The following is a 22468-nucleotide window of genomic DNA, read 5'->3' as shown; positions in this document are numbered from 1 at the left end:
ACAATGAAAACGATGTAATGCTGATTAAAGAAATTGAGGAGGACACCAAAAAATCTAAAGATATTCCATGTTCATGGATTAGAAAAATCAATACTGTTAAAATGTTCATACTACCCAAAGCAATCTACACATTCAACACAATCCTTATCAAAATACCAATGACATTATTTACAGAAATAGAAAAAAAACTAAAATTTATATGGAAATATGAAAGACACAGAATAGTCAAAGCTGTCCCAAGCAAAAAGAACAAAATCAGAGGAATCATATTACCTGACTTCAGATTATGCCTCAGAGCTACAGTAACCAAAACAGCGTAGCGCTGGCATCTGGCATAAAAATAGACACATAGGCCAACAGAACAGAATGGAGAATCCAGAAGCAAATTCATACATCTACAGTAAACATACTTTCAACAAAGGTGCCAAGAACATACATTGGAGAAGAGATAACCTCTTCAATAAATGGTGCTAGGAAACCTGGATATTCATATGCAGAAGAATGAAACTAGACCCCTATCTCTTGCCATATACAAAAATCAAATCAAACTGGATTAAAGACTTAAATCTAAGACCTCAATCTACTAAACTATTACAAGCAAACACTGGGGGAACTCTCCAGGAAAAAATTTCTTGAGCAATACCCCACAAACACAAGCATAAATGGATAAATGGGATCATATCAAGTAAAAAAAAAAAATAACTTCTGCACAGCAACAGAAACCATTAGCAAAGGGAAGACACAACCCACAGAATGGGAGAAAGTATTTGCAAACTGCCCATCTGATAAGGCGTTAGTAATCAGAATACATAAATAGCTCTAACTCTATAGGAAAAACTCTAATAATGTGATTTAAAAATGGGCAAAAGACTTGAATAGCTATTTCTCAAAATAAGACATACAAATGGCAAACAGGCATATGAAAAGCTGTTCAACATCATCGGTTATCAGAGAAATATGAATCAAAACCACAATGAGATATCATCTTACCCCAGTTAAAATGGCTTTTATCCAAAAGACAGGCAATAACAAATGCTGGCAAGGATGTAGTGAAAAGGAAACCCCTCTACACTGTTGGTGGAAATATTAATTAGTACAACCACTTTTTTTTGGAGATTCCTCAAAAAACTAAAAATAGAGCTACCATATGATCTAGTAATCTCACTGCTGGGTATACACCCCCCAAAAAGGAAATCAGTATATTGAAGAGATATCTGTACTCCTATGTTTGTTGCAACAATGTTCACAATAACCAAGATTTGGAAGCAACCTAAGTATCCATCTAAAGATGAATGGATGAATGGATAAGGAAAAGAAAATGTGGTACTTTTACATAATGGGGGACTATGTAGCCATAAAAATGAATGAGATCCTGTCTTTTTTTTTTTTTTTTTTTTAGACAGGGTATTGTGCTGTCACCCAGGCTGGAGTACAGTGGCATGCTCATGGCTCACTGCATCCTCCACCTCCTGGGCCCAAGGGATCCTCCCACCTCAGTCTCCCTAGTTGCTGGGGCTACAGGTATGCACCACCACATCCAGATTTTTTTTTGTGGCGGGGATGGAGTCTCGCTCTGTCACCAGGCTGGAGAGCAGTGGCACGATCTAGGCTCACTGAAACCTCCACCTTCCGGATTTAAGAGATTCTCCTGCCTCAGCCACCTGAGTAGCTGGGACTAGAGGCGCATGCCACCTCGCCCCAATAATTTTTCTACTTTTAGTAGAGATGGTATTTCACCATGTTGGTCAGGATGGTCTCAATCTCTTGACCTCATGATCTGCCTGCCTCAGCCTCCCAAAGTGCTGGGATTACAGGTGTGAGCACCGTGCCTGGCCAATTTTTGTATTTTTTTATAGAGACAAGGCTTTACCATGTTGCCCAGGCAGGTCTAGAACTCTTGGGCTCAAGGAATCTGCCTACCTCGACCTCCCAAAGTGCTGGGATTTTAGACATAAGCTACTGCGCCCAGCCTGATCCCATCATTTTAAACAACATGGATGGAACTAGAGGTCATTATGTTAAGTGAAATAAGCTAGGCACCGAAAGACAAACATCACTTGTTCCACTTATTTGTGTGAGATAAAAATTAAAGCAATTGGACTCATGGAGATAGAGAGTAGAAGGATGGTTACTAGAAGCTGAGACGGGTAGTAGGGTGTGGGGGGTAGAAGAGTAGGGATGCTTAATGGGTTCAAAAAGTACTTAGAAAGAATGAATAAGACCTAGTATTTCATAGCACAACAAGGTAGCTATAGTCAATAATAATTTAATTGTACATTTTAAAATAACTAAAATAGTATAATTGAATTATTTGTAACACAATGGATAAATTCTTGAGATGATGGATACCCCATTTACCACGATGTGATTATTATGCATTGCATGCCTGTACCAAAGTATCTCATGTACCCCATAAATATATACACCTACTAGTACCCATCAAAAATTTTTTAAAAGATATATTGTGGTCCAACGTATAAAAAAAGCAAGTCCAGGCACCAGGGATGTTTTCAACAAAGGAAAAATCATAAGAGGACACAGCAAGAAGGCAGCCATCTGCAAACCAAGGAGAGACGTTTCAGAATGAAAGCAATCCCAAAGATACCCTGATCTTTGATTTCTAGTCTTCAGAATTGTAAGAAAATAAATTTCTATTATTTAATCCTCCTTCCCTATCCCCACCACAAGTCAATTAATAAATAACAAGATCCAACTATATGCAACCTGTAGAGAACCCACTTTACCTATAAGGACACACAAAGACTGAAAGGGAAGGAATCGAAAATGATATTCCATGCAAATGGAAACAAACGAGAGAAAGAGTAGTTATGCTCACATTAGATAAAATAGACTTTAAGTCAAAACTGCATAAAGACACAAAGATGGTCATTATATAATGATAAAGATGTCAATTTAATGAGAGTAAATAATAATTGTAGATATATATGCATATAACACTGGAACACCCAAATATATAAAACAATTATTTTTTAGATCTAAATGGAGAGATAGACTGCAATGCAATAACAGTAGGAACCTTCAGCAGCCCACTGTCACTAATGGACAGATTATCCAGACAAAAAATAAATAAACACCAGATCTAAACCTCACTTTAGATCAAATGGGCCTAATAGAGATTTATAGAACATTCCTCCCAACAGCTGTGGAATAAACATTTTTCCCAATAGCCTGTGGAGCACTCTCCAGAACAGATCATGCATCAGGCCACAAAACAACCCTTAGTAAATTTAAGATCAAAATAATTTTGAATATGTTTTCTGACCACAATGTTATAAACCCAAAAATCAACAACAGGAGCAAATTCAGAAAATTCACAAGTGCATGAAAATTAAATAACGTGCTTGTGAACAATCAATGGTTCAGTGGAAAAATTAAAATTTAAAAATTTCTTGAGACAGGACAGGGCATGGTGGCTCACACCTGTGATACCAATGTTTTAGGAGCCTAAATGAGAGAATTGCTCGAGGCCAGGAAGTGAAAACCAACCTGGGCAATATATTGAACCCCCATCTCAACAAAATAAATATAATAAATAGATAAATAAATAATTTTTGAGACAAACAGAAACGAAAACCAGAGCCTTTGAGATACAGCAAAAGAAGTTCTAAGTGGGAAGTTTATACCAATAAGTTCCTACATCAAAAAAGAAGAAAGATCACAAACAACCTAATGATGTACCTTAGGGAACTAAAAAAAAAAAGCCAGAAGAAAATAAACCCCAAGTTCATAGAAGAAAGGAAATAATAAAGACCAGAGCAGAAATTAATGAGCTAGAGATTTAAAAATACAAAAGATCAATGGAACCAAGAGTTGGTTTTATAGAAAGATAAATGAAATATACAAACCTTGAGCTAGACTAAGAAAAAAATTGAGAAGACTCAAATAAATAAATTCATAGATGAAAAATGGGGCATAACAACTGATACCACAGAAACACAAAAGATCAATTGTTGGTGAACAATTATACACCAACAAATTGGATAACATAGATAAGTAACTGGATAAGTTTCTGGACACATAGAACATATCAAGATTGAATAATGAAGAAATAGAAAATCTGAGTAGATCAATAAAAAGTGAGGAAATTGAATAAGTTGTAAAACATCTCCCATCAAAGAAAAACCCACGAGCTGATGGCTTTTTTTGTTGCTGAAATCTACCAATCATTTAAGGAGGAATTAATACCAAATTATCCTCAGACTACTCAAGAAAATTGAAAGAGAGGACATAATTCCTAATTCATTCTACAAGGCCAGAATTACCCTGATACTAAAATCAGAGGAAAACACAACACAAAAAGAACACAATATCTCTGATGAACATAGATGCAAAACTCCTCAACAAAATACTTGCAAAGTGAATTTAACAGCACATTAAAAAGATTATCTACAATGGTCAAGTGGGATTTATCCCAGCGATGCAAATATGGTTCAATATATGCAAGTCAATAAATGTGACATATATCACATCAACAGAATGAAAGACCAAAACCATATAATCATTTCAATAAATGCAGAAAAAGCATTAAATGAAATCAAACATCACTGCTTGATTTTAAAAAAATCAACAATTTAGGATTAGAAGGTACATACTATACAACAACGACCATGTATGATAAACCCACAGTTAACATGATACTAAATGAGAAAACGCTGAAAGTTTTTTCCCTAAGATCTAGAAAAAGACAGGGAGGCTGATTTTTACCACTTCTATTCAACATAGTATTGGAAGTCTTAGCCATAGCAATCAGTCAAGAGAAGCAAATAAAGGGTATCCAAATTGGAAAATAAGAATTCAAACTGTCCTCATTTGCAGATGACATGACTGTATTTGTAACAACCCTAAAGACTCCACCAGAAACCATTAGAACTCTTAAACAAATTCAATGAAATTGTAGGATACAATATCAACATACCAAAATTAGTAGCATTTCTATATACCAATAATAAACTATCTTCAAAGGAAATCAAGAAAACAATCCCATTTATATAACTATTAATACAAAAAAGTACTTAGAAATAAATTTTTAAAAAAGCTGAAAGAACTCTTCACTGAAAACTATAAAATGTAAGTAAAAGAAGTTGAACAGAACACAAATAAATGGAAAGACATCCCATGTTCATGGATTGGAATAGTTAATATTGTTAAAATGTCCATACTTCCCAAAGGGATCTACAGAATCAATATAGCTCCTATCAAAATATCAACGACATTCTTCACAGAAATAGAAAAAAAATTATTACAATGTGTATGGAACAACAAAATACACCAAATTTTTCTTTAGCAGAAAAAAAAAAATGATCTGGTGGCATCACAACAAAACAGTATGGCATAGGGATCACCCTATCACAGCCAAAACACAACACAACCAAAACAGCATGGTATAGGGATTAAAAACAGACATACAGACCAATGAAAAGGAATAAAGACCACAGAAATAAATTCATGTAACTGCAGCCAGCTGATTTTCAACAAAGATGCCCATATTGGGGAAAAGAACAGTATCTTCAATAAATGGTGCTGGGAAAATTAGATATCCATATACAGAAGATTGAAACTAGACCCCTATCATTCACCATGTACAAAAATCACCTCCAAATGGATTAAAGACTTAAACAAGAGACCTGACATTATGAAACTACTGGAAGAAAAATTTGGAGAAACATTGCAGTACAATGGCCTGGGAAATAATTTGCTGGATATGACTCCAAAAACGCTGGCAACAATATAAAAAATGGACAGAGGGAACAATCAAGAGAGAAGAGATAATCTACAGAATGGGAGAAAAATGTTTGCAAACTATACCTATGACAAGGGGTTAATATCCAGAATATCTAAAAAATTCGAATGACTCAATAGGAAAAGAAACAAATAATATGATTTAAAAATGGACAAAAGACCCTAATAGACATTTCTCAAACGAAGCCATACACATGGCAGAAAGCATAGGAAAAGATGTTCAAATTACTAATCATAGGTGAAACGCAAACTAAAACCACAAGATATCACTTCATGCCTGTTAGTATGGCTATTATCAAAAACAAAAGACAACAAGTATTGGAGAGGATGTGGAGAAAAGAGAACCCTTGTAACCTTTGGTGGAAAAGCAAATTATTATGGCCATTATGGAAAACAGTATGGAGGTTCTTCAAAAAAATAAAAATAGAGCTACCATATTAGGAGTAGAAGGTACATAGTACACAACAAAGAGATATCTGCATTTCCACGTTCATTGCAGCACTGTTCACAATAGTCAAAATATAAAATCAATTTATGTGTTAATCCATGGATGAATGGATAAAGAAAATGTGGTATATAAACATAATGGAATACTATTCATCTATAAAAAAGAATAAAATCCTGTCATATAAGACAACATGAAAGAGATTATGTTACTTGAAATAAACCAGACATTGAAAGACAAATACTGCATGATCTCACTTATAAGTAGAATCTAAAAAGGTCATCTCATAAAAGGAGTGAATAGACCAGTGGTTACCATCAACTGGGGAAGGGAGAAAGTGGAGGGGGAATAGGGAGGATTGATCAATGGGTATAAAGTTACAATTAGACAGAAAGGATGAGTTCTGTTGTCTTATTGCACAGTAGAGTGAATACAGTTAACAATAATGTATTGAATATTTCAATAGCTAGAAAGAACATTTTGAATGTTCTCACTACAAGAAAATGATAAATATTTGGGATGATGGATATACTAATTACCCTGATTTGATCATCACACAATATATATGTGTATCAAAACATCACATTGTACCAAATGTGTAAATATGTGCACATATTTATGTACATATTTGTACCTTATGTACACAAATATATACAATTATTTTGTGTAAATCAATTGTTTTTTAAAAAGCACCAAATGATAGAATGTCTTCATGACAGGAATAGAAAAACAAACTACACATGTATGTATAATAGATGGAAATATTTAGAGCTATAAAGGGGCCTAAAGAGTTAACAGGGTACCTAAAAATATATGGAAGAATATACAAAATAAATGAAGGTACACACAGTGAACAATAACTTTGTCTTGTCTATTCTATGCCCTCCCTGTATCTCTAAGACTGTTCTACACATAGTCCGTGCTTAGTAAATATTTGTTGAATAAATCAATAAATGTAGATATATGCATGTGTGTAAACATAAGGGTATACACACATAAACAAATACACACATAACATAATTCTGAAGTCTTTACAGAATTCAGTCATTGATCTGCTTTGAAATACAGGATAAAATAAGTTGTTTCTCTGATTTAGGGGGAGAAAGGTACAAAGGAATTAAAATCTATACTAACAGGTTGCCCAAATGTTAGAAATATACAAATGAAATTCTTCATATATGATTTAAAATAATTTTTAATGCTGACTATGTTTATGTAGTTGAATATTTTTTTCCATTAGAAAATAAAAATAAAAAGTCATAAATAGCCAGTGGGAGGAAATTGCAAAATTGCATATATGACTAACATAAAAGCATTAGCTTCTGAGAGATAGCTACAGAAAGGCGTTGCTGCTTCCACGATGTCTAGTCAATCAGCTATCTCAGGATAGACTTTCCAAATACCTGCTTGGAAATTTTATTATTTTTTCAGATCCGTTCCTGTGGTTTTAATTAAGCTAAAGATCATATCAATGTTTATACTTGACACAAATGATTCCATTTCCAACTGCTTTCCAGATTTCTAAATAGCATGTGCATTAAGGATAGAAGATACTAAAGGTTACATATCATTTCACACAGAGACTATCCTTTCCCCATTATATATTCTTGGCATCTTTGTTGAAAATCAACTAACTGTAAATGTGTGGATTTAACTCTAGGTTCTCTATCTTGTTCCATTGGTTTGTATGTCTTTGTATGCCTGTACTATGCTGTTTTGTTAAATCAAATCTATTTTAACTGGAAAGTTCAAACCATTTAAATTGATTGTGATTACTAATGTATTTGGATTTATTTCACATATCTCATTTTGTTCATTTTATGTTGCTTTATAATAATAATTTTCCCCCTTTCTTGCCTTTTGTTGGATTAATGGACTATTTGCCCTCATTCCATTTTTTCTTCTTGTTTCTGCTTTGAAAGTTTATTTTGGTCTTTATAGTAGGTACCCCAGAGACTGTAATATGCATATTTAACTTTTTTGAAGTTTAAAGAGAATCAACATTTTTACTCTCCTTCTAAATAATGCAAGGATTCCAACCACCATCCTCTTCTACTTACATGGGGTATTGTTGCTTGACATATTCCTGCTGCTTATTTACTTACTATCTCTCAACTCCAATCCTACTCTATTCTACTCTGCTCTGTGCTGGGACTCTGCGGAATATCTTTCCCAGACTCCCTTGCTCACTAACTGCCTATTGTGTTTTGTTACTAGGGTTACAAAATGGGAGTGAAAGGTGAGAAAAGAGGAAAACAACATTCCTTCCAATTGTCCCAGTTCTGGTCAGCGTTGCCCATAGTAGCTTCATTGGTCCAGCCTTCAGCTTTTTTCAAAACTCCACTAGCCTTGGCAATTTCCCTCAGAGCAACTAGCATCCTCCAGTGGCACCCCCTGTGAAATGTCCAAGTTGAAGCTTACTGTAAATGGGAAAATGAATGAGTGAAAAATGCAAGCAAGGTTTCAAACCAAATATAATGTTATAATGACACCTTGTGGATATTGGCAGTATACCACTGACCCAACTTAAGTGAAATGCAACATTAGCTGTAAAATCACCAAACATAAAATACTACACATTTTGAAACTAAAAAAAAAAAAGCTACTTAACTTAGAAAAAAATGAATAACAAATAAACATAGAGTAATAGAAACTACAAGTTGGTGATATATTTTCCATATTCCTGTGAGACACAGCACTAGATCACTCCTTAAGATCACTTGTTCTCTTCCATTCAATTTACTGCCATTTTAATTTTCCTGAGTTTAACACCTCCTTTATCTTTTCTTATAAATCAGTGTTTTTCATCCTTTTCTGAGAATTAAATTTTTAAATGTTCATTATATATTTTTTCTGTAGTGTCTTGCAGAGGTCTACATTAAAAATTTCAATTTGTCAAAAAAAAAACCACAACCTGAGGTTTTAGCAACCTGTCTTTGTAAATTAACTGTTTTTGTGTGAGGTAATGAAATTAGCCCTGATATAATCACAGTGTATTCATTACTTCTTCTAATTTTTGTAAATTTTGCCTTTTGCTAATAACTTGTTTTTTAATAACAACCTATTACTTCTTATGATGTTTATGTCAGTTACCACTTAAGCAGAATCTAATTGCTTTCGTGTTTTATAATTAAATTAACATGGAAATTTAGTACGCTATATAATATTATTAGAAAACAAGAGATTTGGTTTGAGAAGACCTAAATTCAAATCTAACTTGGCTATTGGTGAAAGCAGGGGCAAGTTACTTTGACTTAAATAACCTGAGTATAAAGCAAAACAAAGATTACAAACATGACTAACAAATTTTAAAATATCCAGCAGTAAAATGTATATAAAACATTTAAATACTGTAAAGCATTACACAGATACAAGTAGTTAAAGTAGCACGTATGCATTATATTCAATGTTTTATTCATAAGAGTCTACTTTAGAATTTTGTGTGAAATTTAAAGTAACTCATTCCATGCATCTGGCAAACAAAATCATCACATAATTTCGGAGAAATTTTTACAACCCTCCTGGGTTCACACCATTCTCCTGCCTCAGCCTCCCGAGTAGCTGGATCTACAGGTGCCCACCACCACGCCTGGCTAATTTTTTTGTATTTTTTAGTAGAGACGGGGTTTCACCATGTTAGCCAGGATGGTCTCGATCTCCTGACCTCGTGATCTGCCCGCCTTGGCCTCCCAAAGTGCTAGGATTACAGGCGTGAGCCACCACGCCTGGCCAAGCACAAATTTTTGCATTTTGTTCGTATCATCCCAGAGCACCAAGCTTTATATTAGCTTCATAATAGGTACTCAAAACGTTAATAAACAGATGAACTAATGAACAAACAAAAAATGCAGACAAGAACAGGCTAACAATCCCATGGGAATTACCCAGATTTGTTGGAAGGAAAAAAGTGGGAAAGTGAATTGGTGCCCAATTTTTGGAAACATGGAATCTTGGATGAAAAAGATTAGACTTGGGCCAGCCACAGTGGCTCACGCCTGTAATCCCAGCATTTTGGGAGGCCCAGGAGGGCAGATCACTTGAGGCTAGGAGTTCAAGGCCAGCCTGGACAACATGGCGAAATCCGGTCCCTAGTAAAAATACAGAAAAAAAAAAAGAGCTGGACATGGTGGTGTGCACCTGTAATCCCAGCTACCAGGAAGCTGAAGCATGAGCATGGCTTGAACCTAGGAGGCAGAGGTTGCAGTGAGCCAAGATCATGCCACTGCACTCCAGCCTGCGCAACAGAGCAGAATCCATCTCAAAGAAAAAAAAAAGAAAGGATTATCCCAGCACTGTGTCTGACATGGAAAAGACAGCCAGTGTGTATTTGTTTTAATTAATTAGTGCATGGATGGATAGATGGATGGATGGATGGATGGATGGATGGATGGATGGATGGGAGTAGTTTAGGCAACTAATAATTCCAATTACTAGGTCACTTACGGAACTTTCACTTTTGAAAGGAAGACTTCAATTTACCAGGGATGTTGTCACGTGGTTTTTTTTTTAAACTGGTAACAACTGCTTCATTTTGTAAAATATCTAAGTATTTGATTCCATGGAGCAATGTTATTTCAGATTAAATGACTGTACTCTTGAAGAAAGGTAACATTCATAAAACCAACACTATGTGCAATTTACGTCCTTTTGTTTGTTTGTTTGTTTTGTTTTGTTTTGACAGGGAGTCTCACTCTGTTGCCCAGGCTGGAGTGCAGTGAGGCGATCTTGACTCATCGGCTCACTGCAGCCTCCATTTCCCAGGTTCAAGAGATTTTCCTGCCTCAGTCTCCCGAGTAGCTGGAATTACAGGCACCCACCACCATGCCTGGCTAACTTTTTGTGTGTTTTTAGTAAAGAAGGGGTTCTATGTGATGTTTTTTATTTTTCTTTTGGCTGCTAGTAGTGGTACCTTAGGCTCTAATAATGTGTGTACACTTTGAAGTGGACTAAGTTGTATTCAGTAGATTAGAATATAAAGTACATTACAATTTCATAGATATTGTTAACCAAATTAGGTAGAGCATCTTATTTTTTGTAATTTCCTGATAATATTATAACTGTTAGAGATGGGGTGCAATTCGTGGTTCACATCTTATGTATTATCTTGACTTCTCTCTTAATAAATGTTAAGGTTAGTATTTTTTCACCTGTAAAAAAAAATTGTAAGTAGTTTTTCTCCCTATAATTCTTGTAAGGTTCATGGGTCTTCTATTCACATCTCCATAAGATTTTTTAATTTTTCTTTGAAATGCAAGCTAATATTGCTACATTATAGTTTATTTAAGAAGTAAAACAAAACAAAAAAAACCTCTTAATTGCGTGAACTTCACTCAGTCATTATGTTTTTGATATATTTCTTTTCAATTCTTTTCTGCCTATGCGTGTATTTTTCACACAAGTGTAATCATAGTATGAATATTATTTTGTATACTGCTTTTTTTGCTTTTAAGTATTGTAACAAGTCCTTATGGAACTACCTAGGTTTCATAACCATATACTAGTGGTTGCCTAATATTCCACTAAATAAATGTACAGTGCATTTAATACCATTTATCTAATCATACTCTTAATAGTTAGCATTAGATTGTTTTTGATTTTTGCTTATATAAACAATACTTTAATGAACGTCTTCCTCTGTGGCTTCTAGGTATGTGTGTGATCACAAAACAAGACATGGGCCTCCTACAAAGTGGACCAGCTAAAAAATATTCTTATGGGATTTATATTTCTATGACACATAATTGAGGCCCAGTTTTCCTTCAAGACCTCAGGGCCCCACTAATTATCTTTTCTTCCCCCACCTCCCAGTATAACTTATACTTATCCCCAGTATAAACTTATAGACAAACCGTTACTTCATAAAGTATACTCATTTTCAGCTTTATCAAATATGGGCAAATTGCTTTACAAAGAGGTTGTAACAAACTATAATCTAAGCAGTGTCAAATGGAAGTTGTAAGCCAAGAGCAGTGGCTCATGCCTGTAATTCCAGCACTTTAGGAGGCGAGGCAGGAAGATCACCTGAGGCCAGGATTTCTCGACCAGCCTGATCAACATGGCGAAAGCACATCTCTCCCAAAAATACAAAAATTAGCCAGGTGTGGTGGTGGGCGCCTGTAATCCCAGCTACTCAGGAGGCTGAGGCAGGAGAATTGCTTGAACTCGGGTGGCGGATGTTGCAGTGAGTCAAGATTATGCCACTGCACTCCAGCCTGGGCAACAGAGCGAGACTCCGCCTCAAAAAAAAAAATTGTTTCCCCACATCTCTCCAACACTTGGTATTACCCAATTTATTATTTTTGACTAATCTGATGGCATGAAATAACTAATTTTTTTCAACTAGTGTTTCTTTGATTTCTTTTTTTTTTTTTTTTTTTTTTTTTTTTTTTTTTTTGAGACGGAGTCTCGCTCTGTAGCCCAGGCTGGAGTGCAGTGGCCGGATCTCAGCTCACTGCAAGCTCCGCCTCCCGGGTTCACGCCATTCTCCGGTCTAATAAGATTAAATATTTTGTATTATTGTCCATTTGTAGTCCCTCTACTGTGAAAATCCCTACTTAGATGTTGTACACATTTTATTAGGTTAGTTTCTCTTGTCAATGGTTTATACAAGTTTTTAAAAATATATTCTAGACACTATTACATATGTTGAAAATATTTTTCACAGTTTGGCATTTTTGTTTAATTTTGTTCATGGCATCATCTGCCAGAGAAAAGTGTCATCCTTGCACTTGTCATGGTCGTTCTTTCAGTTCACTGCTGGATTTGATTTGTTACTATTTAGGATTTCTGGGTGTAGGTACATTAAGCTTGATCAATGATTTTCTTTTCTCTTCCTGTTCTAGTCTGGGATTGCTACCAATGTTATACTACCTTTTAAAAAAAAATGAATTGGATCATTTCTCACCACTTTTCCTGTTCTGTAATAGTTTATACAGGACAAGACTAATCTGTCTTTTTGAAGACATAGTAGAACATATCATTTGGTAGTGGCAGAACTTGGCAATATCATTAATTTTTCTTTTGTGTTAACTTCTTTGTTCAGATTTTCTACTTCGTCTTGGGTCTATTTTGCCAGAATATTTTTCTAGAAAAATTATGTGTATATTCTGTTTTTTCCAATGTATTGGTAACATAGTGTGCTAGTCAGTGTAGCCGCAATAATGCTGTGTAGTAAACCACCCCAAACTAAGTGTAAAGCAACATTTAATCCAGTTTTTACATCTGCAAGACAGTTGGGCATTGGCGGATCTATGCTGGGCTTGTCTGGGCTTGGCTGGTCTTGGTTCCACATCTGAAAATGTCAGATCCTTTTTGGATCAATTGTCCAGCACAATATCGTGAATGAAGCTGGATATATTTTACCATTACCAGGAGAAACTGTGGATTTACATAACAAAGGACATGTATATAGGGATATGCAAAGTATTGTGAACAATTATGCATTCTACCATAGATTGTATTGTATTAAAACATACTTTTAAATTTACTATATCCTTTCTTTGTTCCTTTTGCTCTCTTCTCCATACATCAGGCCAAAGACATTTCTGTAGTATTAGACATCTTAGAGAACTAGCTTTGAATTTTGTTAATAAGCTCAAATTGGTTTTTTTTTGTTTTATTTTTCTTCAATATTTATTTCTTAAATTCCTTCATTCTAGTTTATTTGAGTTTATTATGTCGTTTATTTCTCCAGCTTCTTTGCTCATTTATACTCAATCTTTCTTTTCTAAAGCAAACATTTAAGAAAAATGTAGGCTGGGCATGGTGGCTTATGCCTGAAATTCCAGCACTTTGGGAGGCCAACGCGGGTGGATCACCTGAGGTCAGGAGTTCGTGACCAGTCTGGTCAATATGGTGAAATCCTTTCTCTACTAAAAATACAAAAATTAACTGGGCATGGTGGCACGTGCCTATAATCCCAGCTACCCTACCCGGGAGGCTGAGGCAGGAGAATTGCTTGAACCTGAGAGGAGGAGTTTGCAGTTAGCCAAGATTGTACCTTTGCAGTCCAGCTTGGGTGACAAGCGAAACTCCATCTCAAAAAAAATAGAAAGAAAAGAAAAGAAAAATGTAAATTTTCCACTGAACACTACTTTGGATGCATAATAATGTACTACTTTCATTATCTTATTTCTAATTTTTTTTTTTTTTTCAAGACAGAGTCTCACTCTGTAACCCAGGCTAGAGTACAGTGGTGCGATCTCGGCTCACTGCAACTTCTGCCTCCCAGGTTCACGCAATTCTCGCTGCCTCAGCCTTCCAAGTAGCTGGGATTGCAGGTGCCCGCCACCACACCTGGTTAATTTTTGTATATTTAGTAAAGACGGGGTTTCACCATGTTGGCCAGGCTGGTCTCGAACTCCTGACTTCAGGTTATCTGCCCACATTGACTTCCTAAATTGCTGGGATTACAAGCGTGAGCCACCATGCCCAGCCTAGTTCCAAATTTTTATAGTTCAGTTTTATATGCCTTGTTTAATGAAAAAGTTATTTAAACCCATATTTAAAATTTTTCAGCTATCTGTAGAACACTTAAAAATTTTGTTGTTGTTGAATCTTTTTCAATTCTAATGTGGAATTCAACAGGTATGTTCAGTGTTCAGTGAACAAGGTATGTCATGTACATATGTATTTGTTTTCCAGGATTTGTGAGCAACTTCCTTTGTGGTCTACTGCATGGTCAATTTTCAGAGATATTCTATATGAAAGAATGTGCATTTCCTTTTTTGTTGGGTGCACAGTTGTATATGTATGTTAGATCCTATGTGCCATATTAGTCTTTTGTATTCTTGTTTTCTGCCTAATTGATCTTTTGGTATCTAAGAGAGATGTGTAAAAGTCCTCCAGAAAGATTGTAGATTAATCCATTTTTCCTCATATTTCTATCACTTTTCATAAAGTTTGAGACTGTGCTATTTTGGCATAAAAGCTAATGACTAGAGACTTCTTGATAATCTATTTATTTTCAATATGAAATTTCTTTTGGGAAATAAGTGCCCATGAGCATTGAATTGAAAGCTCTACAGGAAGGGTAAGGAGCACTAGGAGATGACAAATAGTGGCCTGGAAAATCAAGTGGAAGAAACCTTTCTAAGCACAGAGAAAAAAAGATACAATTCATGAGGAAAAAAATATTAGAGAATTCGAAGATAAACACATATATACACACACAATAAGCTCCAAAGTAACATTCTAGAAATTCCTGAACTCCAAAGATAAAGGGAAAACCTTACAAGCTTCAGACAGAAGACACAAGTTGCCTATTAGATTGGCAACGAATGTCTCATCTGCAATAGTAGAAGATAGAGCGGCATCCATGGATGAGCGAGAGAAAAGACCTGCAGCCCAATTCTCCTATACCAACCATAGATTTGTGCATATGCATGAATTCAGAAAATATATCTGATTTAAGGAAAAACTCAAGGAAAGATACCCAACAATAAATGAATGTGAACTGATTACTCAAAATAAGGGTCTGTGAAGAAAAGAGGAGAAGAGTAATGAGCAATTAACTTTGAAAAGTAAATGTATTTACATTTAAATTAATAATGAAAAACTGTCTGGGGCTACGGAGAATAAGTAAAAATAAGAAACATCGAAATAGAAGAGACATAATGCCAGAGATACTCAAATGACAGTCCTGAACTAAAAGCACTAAAGGTGCTTAGCAATTCCTAGGAGCAGGTGGTTGAGGATAAGAACAAAGTAAAAGCATTTCAAAGGCAATGAGAGGAGGCTAGGAGAGGAGCAGGGATGAAAAAATATTTTAAAGATCTTATCTTATTGGGAAGAAAGAGTGAGGAAATTAAGCATTCAGAAGGGAGAAAGATTGGGCACCATGTTTTTGAGAAACAGCAGTCTAAGTGCTGAAAACTGAAAAATATCGTGGGACTTACAAATTAATTAGTGGGAAGGAAATTGTGAACAACCAAGTAAAAATGAATAATATAGTACTATGGAAGGAATATCAAGAATATGGTCAGTATATAATACTCCTACAAGTACGTTCACGAAACACTCACTTTCAGAATCAACTGAAACAAAACCCAGGTACATGCTGTCTACAAGTAAAACAGGAAAAGGAGCAAAGGAAGATCAAGAAATGAAAGAATGGACCAAAAGATGCCAGAAAATACAAATGTCATCAAAACAAGAGAAGGAAAAATTAAAGCTAAAAAAAGTGACAGAGTGGTGGCAATATGCATGTAGGATAAATACAGATAAGCTTTTACAAATTGTAAGAACAAATTTCTTGTAGAAAAATGTCAAAGAGCAGAAGCAGAAAATTTTACAGAGAAGAAAATGGAAATAGGCTACAATCATTAAACAATGTACAGGCTCCACTAGTTGGGGAAATACAAATTAAACTACCAATGAGACATGAATTTACTCTCATCAGACTGGCAAACATTAAATGGAGCAATAACACTTATTTCTATCGGGGATACATAAAAAGGGGTTTTGTGTCATTGTCATTTAAACAATAATATAAGTAGAAATGGAAACCATCATAGTTTTTCTAGAAAACTGTGTGGCAAATCTGTTAGAATTAGAAATATCCTTTGATCCAGTAATCCTGCTTCTTGGAACGTCTCCCACAGGAAAAAGAACTCTAGAAGGTGAGGATATAAGTACACAGATGTTTATTGCAACAGAGCATGTTGAGGCAAAGAAAGGTAATAGGGAAATGGTATATAAAATACAGTATATTCACTATATATAACAGGCAATATTACACCATTATTAAAAAGAACAAATTAGAGCTGTACTATTTTGTTGAAGATATTTCCAGGTAGTATTGTTAGTTGAGAAATGCAAAAACAGAAAAGTACACAAAATACCATCCCATTAAAACACATGCACATTCAATCCTATACATGTGTCTTAAGAATATCATTGTATGAAATGGCTATGTATGTATGGGAGAATCAGAAGTAGCAAACAGAAAAAGAATTTCAAGTCTAGAGAGTTAGATTGGACACAGCTCACAAGGACAGTTTCCCAGAACCTACAGGAAAGATGCACCTAGAATCATTGCTCAGGTCATTTGCAATGTTAAGTAAAAGGGGCAGAGGTGAGGGGTGAAGAAGGGAGATCTACAAAAAGGGAGAGTCTGGAAGCAATTCCTCAGCATTTTAAGTCCTCTGCTATAAAAATAGGAGCATCAACTTGCTTTTGCTTTACAACAGCAACAGAAAATAAGATTACGAATTTCAAATGTGTGAGTTTTGAAGGCACTTACATCTAGGGCAGATGGCTGATTTTGGTGATTTTGCCCCCCAGGGACATTTGACACTATCTGGAGACACTTTTGATTGTGACAACTGGGAGTGGAGGATGTTACTGGCACCTAGTGGGTAGAGGTCACAAATGATGCAATCATCCTACAATGCACATAACAGTTCCCCACAACAAAGAATGTCAATAGTTCCTAGGTTGAGAAATCTTGCTAGGATGACAAACCATCCTGGTTTGCCCAGGACTGCAGGGTTTCCTGGGACTGGAGACTTTCAGCACAAAAACCAGGACAGTTCTGGGTTATTACAAATAAAAATGATAAACAAAAAAATATGGTTGTGGACAGAGCACTTTCTGGCACTCAAGATAACGACCTAGGCTGTGTGCGGTGGCTCACACCTGTAATCCCAGCACTTTGGGAGGCCAAGGTGGGTGGATCACTTGAGGTTAGGAGTTCAAGACCAGCCTGGCCAACATGGTGAAACCCTGTCTCTACTAAAAACACAAAAATTACCCAGGCATGCTGGCTGGTGCCTGTAATCTCAGCCACTGCACTCCACCCTGGGCAACAGAGCGAGACTCTGTCTCCAAAAAACAAAAAATACTGATCTAAATAGAACTCTTATCTCTATGCCTACAGATGGCTTCACAGCTCCTTTAAAAATTAAAGTGGTGCCACCTATTTTAAAAGAGTTTACCCCATTTGGAGAGAACTTTTCTTAAATTAAAACTGCAGTTAATGATAGTTTCTTCATAATTATTTACTTGGCGAATGAACATAAAGACTTATCCATAAAGAAGTATGCATTTGCCAAAATCAAACTGTATATTTAAAGGAGGGAGGTTGCTGAATATAAATTATACCTCAATAAACCTGACTTTAAATGTTCTCCCTATATTTTTAAAATAACAGTCCCCTGCTTTAAAATAAGTAACCACAATTCATAAATTAATCCTAGGTCTAATGTAGGTTTATTTTTTAAAATAGACATATCATTCAGATCACTTACCAGAATACCTAAAGAATAAGAATTATGCTTTAAGAGTTTTATTTGTTTTTCAGGGAAAGTGTTTCTGTGCTGCAGGTAACAAAACACTCAGCGAGATTAATAAAGAGATCTACTTCTCAGAAGTATTGCAGCTTCGGTGCAGCAAGTCAGTAGTCTGGTTTGTTCCTGTGAGTCTCTTGTGTGTTCATCCTCGGACTGGTAGGAAAAGAGATGTAACAGTTCCAGACAATCATTTCTAAAATCACTTTCTTAAGAGCAAGCAATGATTTCCTAGCCCCCAACTGACCTCCCTTCCAATTTTACTGGTCAGAATTAGGCCAGATGCTCATTCTTTTTTGTTATTGTTATTTAATGTGGTAAAAACACATAACATAACTTTATCTTCTTAACATTTTTTTTTTTTTCTGAGACAGAGTCTTGCTCTGTTGCCCAGGCTGAAGTGCAGTGGCGAGATCATAGCTCACGGTAACCTGAACTACTGGGCTCAAGGGATCCTCCCAACTCAGCCTCTCAAGTAGCTGGAACTACAGGCATTTGCCACCATGCTTGGCTATTTTTTCTTTACTTATTTTATTTTTAGTAGAAATGAAGTCTTGCTGTGTTGCCCAGACTGGTCTCCAACTCCTGGGCTGAAGCGATCCTCCTGCCTTGGCCTCCCAAAGTGCTGGGATTACAGGGGTGAGCCACCGTGCCTGGCCCTCTTAACATTTTTTAGTGTACAGTTGAGTAATGTTAATGATATGCACATTGTTGTACAACAGATCTCTAGAATGTTTTCAGCATGCATGACTGCAACTCTGTACCCATTGAACAACATGGTGTTTTCCCCTCCCCCAGCCCTTGGTAACCACTATTCTACTTTTATTTCCATGAGTTTGATTACTTCAGATACCTCACATAAGTAGGATCATCCAGTACTCATTTTTTGTGATTGTCTCATTTCACTTACCATAAGGTCCTCAAGGTTCATCCATGCTGTAGCATATGACAGGAATTCTTTCCTTTTTAGGCTAAGATTCCATTGTATGTATATACCACATTTCTTTATCTATTCATTCACTGATGGACATTTGAATCACCTCTACATCTTGGCTGTTGTGAACAATGCTGCATGAACATAGGAGAGCAGATATCTTTTCAAGATCCTGCTTTCAATTCTTTTGGATATATGCAGTAGGAGACGATTGGATCATATGGGAATTCTAATTTCAGTTTTTTAGGAACCTCCCTACTATTTTCCATAGTGGCTGCCCATTTTATAATCCCATCAACAGCGTGCAGGTGTTTCCTCACCAACACTTATTTTCTTTTTTGAAAGTAGCCGTCCTAACAGTGTACAGGGTCTGAAATGATATCTCATTGTGCTATTGTGGTTTTGATTCGCCTTTCCCTTGATGATTAGTGATGTTGAGCATTTTTTCACATGTGCGGTGGACATCTTTGTTGGAGAAATGTCTATTTAAGTTCTGTGTCCATTTTTAGATTGGGGTGTTTTTGTTATCAAGTTGTAGGAATTCTTTATATATTCTGGATATTACTTTCTTCTCTGGTACATGGTTTCATATTTTCTCCCATTCTGAGTAGGTTGCCTTTTCAATCTGTTTGTTGATTGTCATGCGTATTATTAAGTTAACCACCAGCAAGGTGGATGGGATTATTATCTCTGGGAAAAAAAATCTTCTGGGTGGAATGGTTGCCAGGAAATCTATCACTTTGGCAATAACAGGACCCATCTGCCTCAATTTGGTATTTCACCTCGATTTTATATTGAGAGAAGAGTTAAGGTTGTTTCAAATAGATGTTTGTAGACAGCTGTGATGTGAATGACAGAACATTGGACAGAGCTTCAGATACCTGTGTTCTTTTTAGGACTCTTGGAAACTGCTAGCAGCGTGACCTTGTTCAATTACTTAGCCTTTTGAAACTTTATGTGTAAAATCAAAGAGTAGTTTACTAATTCCAGCCTAAATCATGATGGGTTTTTAAAGTAGGGTTTATGAACCTTTCTAAAGTGTGGCATCAAATCTCTGGGTAGGTAGTTGTGGTCAGGTATGAATATGCGTGGATATAGGTTTGTAAGTGAGAGTGGGTATGTATGGGTGAAGGTGTGCATGTGAGTATATGCAGGATTGTAGAAGGGGGAAGGTTAGGGTGGGTAGGGCAGAGGTGTCTGTGTGTGCACGCACGTGTGTGGGACTATAGATAAAGGTTGGTGTGGATGTGTGAGGGCAAGGCTTGGTGTGGGAATGCAGAAGTATAAGAAGAATGAGTACTGAGGGCAGGTTGTACGTGTGAATGTGGGTGGATACCAGACTGTAGGTGATGGTGGATGTGGGTAGGGCAAGAGGGAAAGGGTGCATGTGTGTGTGTGCGTGCGTGTGTGTGGGTGTGTTTGGGGTTATAAGTGAGGGAGTGGTGGGGCAAAGCACAGAGTAGGCCAATGACAGGATTATTCTATCAAAAACATTCTCCATTTTACTGATTTATATTTTATGTATAGGATATAAACTCACTGTTTCAGATGTTGCAAATATTTTTATAGAGTGTCATTTATCTTTGAATTGTGTTAAGCGTAGAACTGTGGTAATGTAACAAATCTTATTTATTTGTTTCAATTAACAGTACTCCTCTTTTCTTTTAATGTTCAATGTAAAAAATACTACAAATTACACATAAGGAATAATAAAAATTGCACATAAACTCAAAACCCAGTGATAATCTTAACAACTCAGTCTACAATTCAAGTCTATAGAGGAAGATATATGCAATGATGTCATTGCACATAACTGTGTACCTCTCTATGTATGGACTTAAATGCTCTGATATTCTACTGATGATAGGATAAATCGGTTACTAACTTCCTGGGAGGCAATTTGCAATAGCTATCCAGAATTTCTCAAAAACCTTGTCCCAGTAAGTCCAGTTTTAAGAATATGTCTAAGAAAGCAATTCAAGATGTGAGCAAAATTTTAACTATGATGTTTTTATTACAGCATTGTGTGTAATAAAAAAATTTAGTTACAATCTAAATAATTTGGCATTGATTAAAGTGTAACAGGCTCATATGATTGAATATTCTGCAGCCATAAAAATAGTGTGGACAAAGAACATATAATGAAAGGAAAACATGCTTACATTTTGCAGTATTTATATATTAATCAAATTACTTTCAGTAATGAGCAGTCTTCTGCACCCAGTGAATAGGAGTTTTAATGAGGCATGATGGTGATATTAAAGCTCAAGGGCTTTTCAAAGAAAGCTGCACTTGAAACAGGGACTTTGGACAGTCACAGAGGCACAGGAGGAACATTTAAGCACTTATGATAACTGCTTCCAGAACCTGAAAGACAGGAGTATGTGAAGGCCCTAAAGATTACCTTTTGAAATTTTTCCTAAATTACCTTTTGAAAATTTCCTAGATGGGCCTGAAAATCTCTATCAACAGCCTGAAGCCAAGACATATTTCTCTAAGTCCTTGAGTTCAGAATGACACTTTCTTGCCCTTTAGTGGTGTGCTGGTAAATGTTTAACAAGTAGCCTTCCAAGATGGGGCAGGGTGGGACATTATATGTACATATATATGTACATAAGGTTATTGTAAATTTTACTGACATAAGGGATATTGTCTTAGTTCAGGCTGCTGTAACAAAATGCCATAAACCAGGTGGCTTATACACAACAGAAATGTATTTCTCAAAGTCTGAAAGCTGCGGAATCCAAGATCAAGGCAGATTCAGTGTCTGGTGAAGACCCACTTTCTGGTTCATAGATGGCATCTTCTAGCTGTGACCTCATATGATGAAAGGACAAGGCTGCTCTCTGGGACACTAGTCCATTCATGAGAACTCCACTAATTTACATTTCCCTGATGATTAGTGATGTTGAGCATTTTAAACTATACCTGTTTGGCCATTTGTACGTCATCTTTCAAGAAGTGTCTATTCATGTCTTTTGCCTACTTTTGAATGAGATTATTTGTTTTTTTTCCTGTTGAGTAGTTTGAGTTCCTTGTATA

At 35.9% G+C, this 22468-nt stretch overlaps 1 long non-coding RNA gene across 1 annotated transcript in view; it reads right to left on the bottom strand.

Annotated features, from left to right (window-relative positions):
- The window catches only part of LOC126951282 (uncharacterized), a 60018-nt gene extending 38129 nt beyond the window's left edge, over nt 1-21889 (bottom strand). The window contains exons 1-3 of the long non-coding RNA XR_007724414.1: nt 21589-21889; nt 19403-20265; nt 18454-18648 (exon numbers count right to left, since the gene is read on the bottom strand). This is a non-coding gene — a long non-coding RNA (uncharacterized LOC126951282). The remainder of the gene's footprint in view (nt 1-18453; nt 18649-19402; nt 20266-21588) is intronic.
- Between the last annotated feature and the right edge of the window lie 579 nt (nt 21890-22468).

Source organism: Macaca thibetana, chromosome 3, assembly GCF_024542745.1.
Source record: "Macaca thibetana thibetana isolate TM-01 chromosome 3, ASM2454274v1, whole genome shotgun sequence".
NCBI lineage: Eukaryota > Metazoa > Chordata > Mammalia > Primates > Cercopithecidae > Macaca > Macaca thibetana.
Note: the sequence above shows the minus strand (reverse complement) of the source record. Positions and strands in the feature narration are given on the sequence as shown.